The 7,449-nt window shown below is 43.6% G+C and overlaps 1 long non-coding RNA gene across 1 annotated transcript; it reads right to left on the bottom strand.

Moving 5' to 3' along the window:
• Positions 1-6,072: 6,072 nt before the first annotated feature.
• Positions 6,073-7,171, bottom strand: LOC146971439 (uncharacterized). The gene is made up of 3 exons (XR_015037940.1): positions 7,037-7,171; positions 6,546-6,925; positions 6,073-6,462 (listed from the first exon to the last, which is right to left on the bottom strand). It is a non-coding gene; the product is annotated as an uncharacterized LOC146971439 (long non-coding RNA).
• Between the last annotated feature and the right edge of the window lie 278 nt (positions 7,172-7,449).

The following is a 7,449-nucleotide window of genomic DNA, read 5'->3' as shown; positions in this document are numbered from 1 at the left end:
TGGAAATAAAAATAACTATAATTGTTTTTTTTTACAGAAGATAAGTAACTTAAATAAATGAATGCCTCTATTGTGACTAAATAAAACTTGTTAAACTTTTTCTATAACCGTGCCTGCATTCATTTGTGTACTACCTGTGCATGGGTTGTTGCTTTTGGGAAACCCTCTGAGAAAGTAAAGTTAAAAAAAAGAGTAAATTCTTTAGGTGCAAGTCCTAAGGTGGCGTTGTTGGTAGGGGTGTAACGGTACACAAAAGTCACGGTTCGGTACGTACCTCGGTTCAGGGGTCACGGTTCGGTACGGTTTCGGTACAACAGACACTAATTGAATGTAAAACTAAAATCTGTCTTGTGTTATAGAAGTAAAAAGAAAAAAGAATACAAAATAAAACAAGTGCATTAGGAGTGTTATAATGCCATTCATTAATTCTAGAGGGAAAAAAACGTGCACTTGACAACTGGCAACTATTATTCGAATTATTAAATTATTATTATTATTAAAAAAATATTATTAAAAAAACAAAACAATAAACTGACATCAATGTTGGTTTACACAGTTACATTAGACTAGCAGTTACTTTGGTGATGTTTCTGGTCCTGCCTGTGTTCATAAAACATATTAGGCAGCTACACGCACATCCCCCAAAAAACTGAAGACTAGGTGCTGGACCACCAAGAAAGACACAGGTAAGGAAAAAAGGAGACCGCACACTAGTTAAAAGCTCCAGTGACAGTTTAATGTCACTCACGTTTCGGGCGTCAGCCCTTCATCAGTCAATGTGTCTGATTATAATAGTGTGCGGTCTCCTTTTCTCCTCACCTGTCTGTGTTCATGTCAAGAGGCTTAAAAGCAGCGGGATAAGTTGTTGCACACAACTTGTCTTTTTACTTGCACCAGTGATTGACATATCGGGTTGAACATGCGCTACGTGTTTGATGCGTTTCTAGCGACGCACCGCGCATCCGTGAAACATCGCCGACGGCAACCCTGTCCGGTGGACCAGTCGCGAGCATGGATGTATTATGGTCGCGAGCCGCCGCCGCCGCCGCCGTTTGTTTCATTGAGAAGCCACAGTGACATGAATGAAGCAGACAGCTCTCCTCCTCTAACTTCACTCTCTCATCACTTCTCTTCTTCGTCTGCTATGACGGCTGCAGGCAGCTTCGAGGCTCATTACCGCCACCTGGATTCGAGTGAGGACTCGACTTTTTTTTTTTTTTAATATTCATTCAGACGTATTCGTCGTGTGACTGTGTGCACCGAACCGTGACCCCCGTACCGTGACGGCACGGGACGAATACATATACCGTTACACCCCTAGTTGTTGGTGTAATTCTCTAGATCTGCCACTCGCAGTTCACCGGTATCGTTCGTTCGTTATCGCCTCCCTGCCACACACAGGTGTCTGTGTTCCAGTGTTCCTGAAGGACCCCGTGTCACCCCAACAACACCAACCGTTTGACTGGTGGAGCGCTGTTCCCATGGTAACCTGGACCTCACATCACAAAGAGGCAAAGAGGTGAGATGATGATGATAGATTTCAGAAACTCAATGTGAAGGAGGGGTAAGGAGGCGTGGAGAGGGCGGAGAGCATCCTGGGAGTCGCCGTGACAGCAGATCTCACCTGCTCTTTAACAGGTGGAGGAGACTGAACCTCTTCATGAGGTTTAGACGGCCCCGCCTCTCACAGCAGCTGAGCAGAGACTTTGCTCACGCCACTGTTGAGAGCGAGCTGAGCCCCCCCGCTGCACAGCGAGGACCGCGGGGAACTGCAGCGGAGTGGGAGGGGGGGTTGGGGAGGGGGAGGGGCTGACGGCAGCTCAGCGTGGCGCCCTGACTACCACTGCCTCCTGTGAAGGACATTTACCCAGGCCAACTACAAAAGGAAAGTCAGTGGTATCATGAAAGACCCAAAACCACCCTGGACACTGTCAATTTGGCCACTCGGACCACCTCCCCCCCCCCCCCTCTCTGAGGAAGATATAGGAAAATCATAGAAGAAAAAACAGTGTAAAAAAAAAAAAAACAGCTTCTTTCCAAGAGCTGTAACCTCTATTTACCCCCCACAGCCCCAGACTGACTGCTGTGAGCAATAACCCCACTGACCCTCCACACACACACACACACACACACCAAAGACAGCATATTGCACATGTATTGCAGTATTACACATACTGTATCACCTTACGTACTTCAGCATGTGTGCTGACCCCTTCGCAGATTGTACACATCCGTGTGGGCGGGGCTTAGCTGGAGGCAAAACATCTCAAACATGGTAGCTTGTAAAGGCTAGTTAGCATGTTTTAATGGACCGTTTTTTCAAGAATGGACGAGGAAACCCCATATTTTAGTGAATACATTAGTACATCCACCCTCCGAGACTGTGAGTGTTATTTTAAAGAGTTGACTCCAGACCGTTGGCTACTGTAAATTCTCAAATAAAAGTCTCAAACAGACGCCGGCCGGATCTATTTCTATTTTCTGCTAGTTCTTGTAAATGTACCAAACGTCTGAAAGCCCATGCTCGCCTGTTTGAGCAGTTTCTAAGCTGCTTCAGTCCTGCTACCGTTCTCACCTGGTCAGATCTACAGGTGTTAAGCCTGAACCCGATGCGGCCACGGACTCACGTCACGAGCATTAACTCTCGACCGTGGCAAAAAAAAAAAAAAGCCTGTGGTCCGCCGCGACACAAGCTATTGTATGTTTGTTATATGTTTTCAACCTGAACCCGGTATGTCCGGTCGTGCTGTTCGGTCCGGTCCGTTGAGAACTCGGACTGACACAAGGAAAGAGCCGGGGGCTATGTACAGTCTGTGGGCGGAGTACACGTTTATTTACAAGTTTAATCGGTGCTTGTAAATGAATGCTGCTCTGGATCCGACTCTTTCCTTCTATTCTTACACTTTTTAACAGAACCTATTATATATTTTCCATCTTTGCTGAGCATAACATTTGTTCAAAATTAATTTTAAACTTGTCCTGTACACAGAAGACGCCTGTCTAAACAGATGCTGGGTCAGTTGTTTTGCCTCCAGCGGACGTTGTAACGCCACAGTGATGTAGGCCGCGATGGGGTCTATACTGTAGGTCACTTTTTAGTTTGCTGCTGTGTAATATACTATATGACAAGACCTGTGTGACAGTTGATGGGTCCTGTCACTAAGCCTCCAGTTGATCATGTGCCCTGGCTACTTGGCCAAGGGGATGTCCCTTTGGCTGAATGGTTAGCGCGCATGACTCTTACTCGAGAGTCTGGGGTTCGAAGCCCGCCCGGGCCCTCTTCACCTTGCCACACCTGCACCAGCAAAGGTTTGTCCACCCTGCATAGTTAGTACCTAGTAGCCCCCCCATTGGAAACTATCACAGTGTGTAAATAGTAAATATCTTGTCTGATACCTTGGTCAAAGTTATCTGAGAGTTCAACTCTCCAGGGTTTCTCATTCTTTTGCAGGCTGCTGTTTTGTTTCCCTTTTTCACTCTGAAACTGTAGAAAACTAAAATAATACACTGATATTGATTAAAATATTGCAAAAGAGTGTTTCATGTTTAACTTTCTGCCTTTTGGAGATCATTTCATCTTCCACTTGCTGAACTGTTCACATTTACAGAAATTTGGACCAGGGGTGCCCAAACTTTTGCCTGCTACTGTTATGTCAGTTCTGTCATGAAAATATATATGGACAGATAGAAGGCAGATTCACGTTCCCACAGTTAAAAGTGAAACCTCTTGCTGTACTGAAGCAGTGACCCCCTGCTCCACACACACACACACACACACACACACACACACACACACACACACACACACACACACACACACACACACACACACACACACACACACACACACACACAGCTTTGAATTTTAAACAGGTTCTTGTTGTTGATTGAAGTGATTTTTTTTCCACTCATAACTTGTTGGACTTGAAGGTTTTCTCAGGTAAATTATTTTAATCTGCCACCTTACATGCAGCAGTTATATTAAAATGTGGGCACCAGTACTGTATGTATTAAGAATGTCTCTGACATTGTCCCTCCCTGAAGGCTGCACAAAGGCAGACTGGGGAGGGACGATAACAAATTTGCCTCCACTTGGTGGAAACTAGATTTGGAGCCTGCAGGTGGCTGATTGGTGGAGTTCAGGCCAACATCTGGAAAAAGGATTTTCAACCAAATGTTATATCCAGAAGTTATTTTGTTCTGTCTGATGATAAACAGAAATAAAACAAATGAAGCTGCTGATTCTGCCTCTAAGGTATTAAGTAACATGCATGGTGTTTTTTTACTTGGATATCCTTCTCAATATAATTTCATTGGGTTTGATGTCAGTTCAAGTTTGTGATGGGTAAACTCAAACTTAAGCTTAACTTAAACTTCTGATTGGTCAGATTGAAATATTGAAACAGATGGTTTTAATGCTGTGGCTGATCTGTGTACTTGGACAAAGAGCCAAGGGGATTCTATCACAGGCCTTTGGATTTATTGCAGAAAATAAACTCTGGTCTTTACTAATGAACCACCACTGGGCTTTAAACCAACAACACCACTACTAGACCACCAAAACAACAATATGTTGGTTGTGCACTCAAAAAAGTGAATGAGGTGGGTTGTGCACTTTATATTATTTTTATGTTTTCAGTTTACTTAAAATACATGTCTTTGTTAAGTTGAAATATTTTTTTCTAATAAAGTCCATGTAATTGTGTCTTTTGTTATGTGAACAAAATAATTATGTGTTGGTTAAACATAAACCATTTAATTTAAGTGAATTATGGTTGAAATACTTACTACACCCGGAAGGTGGCAGTAAGAAGAAGATTCAAATGCTTCAGACTACGCATGCGCACACTCTTCATGAGTCAGCTTCCTTGGTTTTGGCGGTGAAGTTCCCAACGATTTGTCTTCGGAGAGGTAGGAGGACATTTTTCATCCATACATATTGTAGTATTTTCATATTGAGCATTGTGTGTTTGTGATACAAAACGTCTTCTATATTTCCGGAGTGTTTGTGTTTGAGAGAGCAGTAGACAACGAACGGTAACACGGTCGCCCCCCTCCCCCTCCCCCTCCCCTTTTTTTTTTAACCTAAAAGAAAGTAACGAGCAGTAGAGCCGTTTAGTCTAGTAGCCAGGGGGGGTTCCCATGCACCCGAAAGATATATTTTTCTAACTTACCTTTTTGTAATCCTTAGGGTGTCTAGTAAATGATTTTTGATGATCCCCGCGCCAATTATTGTCCCATGCATGTTTTTTTTGACCATCTTTTGTGGCCATCCTGGATTTCCGACTGTGAAAAATGAAAAATTTAAATCTATATAGCTCCTGAACTATACGTCCTACAGAGACAGCTGACCCCATTTTATCTTTGTCTTGGTATGAGGAATTGGTAGAGATGAAGGTTGCCATGATTAAATCATGTGTGGTACATAAAAAATCAGAAAAACACAAAAAAAAGTTAAAACAACGGCGGAATTCTATCACAGGAACTCCTCCCCAATGCGTCCCATTGACATTTTTTTCCTAACTTTTATAATTTTACAATCTTCAAGATGTCTTGTAAACAAATGTTGATGATCCCAACCTGAATTATATTCCCATGTATGTTTATTTTGGCTATTTTGGCTGCCACCACCTGGATTTCCTAACATGATTTTTGAACATTCCGAAGTGTTTAATTTGGCCTTAAGTAGCTTGTGAGGGGTCAAACTAGGGGTTTTTCACTATTCTGAGTTGATTGCAAGCATTCGTTTTTCAACCAAAACACTCCTTGGTGGTAAAACAACAGCCACGCCCACATTTCCCACTCAGCGGAACCCCCGCACAAACACCCCCCACCACCAACAGAATGTATTACAGAGAACCTATTCCTTCGCATGGTAGAGGTTATCTTTTTGGTTGTCACATAAATATGTAAGGTATATTACTACTACATACTCAATATGATATAACTTATATTCTGTACAATGTGTGTCAAGTGAGTCAAAATATCGAGGGAAATTATGTTTATTCATCAGGGTCTTCATATTCAATCTCTTGATCCTCGTCTGCTTCTTCACCCTCCATCTTTTCAATTGTTTCCTCCAGCAGGTCAATGAGTGAAGGGGGGAGGATAGGGCCACAAGACCACACAGGTTCAAGGGTACCCTCACACTTCTCCCACCCTTGGCCAGGATCGTAGGGCTTGGGGCACCAGAATATTGGTGTGGCAGCTCTCTTATAGATGGCCAGACGGTGGTTCACGCGGTTGATGTGTGCAACCAGATTGTCCCTGCAAGGTGGGAGCCGGGAGAGATCCACCTTGGATTTGGGTGTCAGTGTTGAATCATCCCCGATCATCCTCTTCAGCATGATGGTACGCACGGTGTTCACCTTCCTCTCATGGGCCTGGCCATACATCAGACATGTGTATGCCTCAATGTCATCCACCACTTCAGGCGGCACTGTCCACTGGTCACCAAGTTTTCTAGGGAGATAAGTAATTATTATATCATAAAGTCTTACTGTATCAATGCCTATGTTCAGCAATAACTTGCTACTAAAAATCACCTAAAGGCTGTGTGGTACTCTTGATGGCTCTGCAGCTTCTTCAAAGGCCCGACCTTCCCTTTGCCCTTAAAGGCACTTGTAACGTCTTCCCCTGTGAAGACGTACAGGCCCAGCGTTGTTGTGCAGTATTCTGCCCCCTTGGATTTTGCCAGTTCACTGATATTTATAATTCTCCGATGCTTTCCAGTGCCGATATCTATATAGATGGTCAGCGGGATAGACTGGGCGTGGTGCAGGAGGATGAAGAAAATATCAGTGTCTGGTGTCCGCACCACAGCTGTCTTGTGTCCAAGCTTAGCAGCATACATAAGATACAAAACCACACGTGTATCTGTTTCTTCCTGCGTTGACTCTAGCTCTTGGATTTCACATGTGGTCACCTGAAACAAGTTATTGTGTAAGGTTTGATTTTATACATTACGGCGGTTCAATTACCCCCAAACGTGTCTAATTAAATGGTTATAGTGAATCATGCATATCAGTATACTCACATTGCCACCAGATGATTCCAGCTGATAGGCTTTGCCTTCCACAATTACCAACGCTGTCCCACATTTCTCAAGTCGTGATGCAGATGCTTTGCTGCCCCACACTTCTAATAGCAGTCTGCAGAGTTGTGTTTTGTTTTCATCATTTCCTAGAAAGAGTTTGAAATCACTTGGCTTCCTTGTTGCAGGACCACCAATGATGTACCGCTGGGACATGCCACGACGCAATCTCTCCTGAGATTTGACAGAGTCAACATAGTATGAATCAGTAGAGAAGAAGAAATGCTTCTTAGCCACCATACGATCTAAAGCCTGGAGGCAAATTCCCTCGAATGTTTGTGGGAGGTTCTTCAGGGCATGGAAAAGGGCATTGCCATCCTGAATGTAAAAAGCATCTTTCGGATAAGGCACATCTT

Source organism: Trachurus japonicus, chromosome 16 (assembly GCF_045865225.1).
Source record: "Trachurus japonicus isolate A0001 chromosome 16, Traja_1.0".
Lineage (NCBI taxonomy): Eukaryota > Metazoa > Chordata > Actinopteri > Carangiformes > Carangidae > Trachurus > Trachurus japonicus.
Note: the sequence above shows the minus strand (reverse complement) of the source record. Positions and strands in the feature narration are given on the sequence as shown.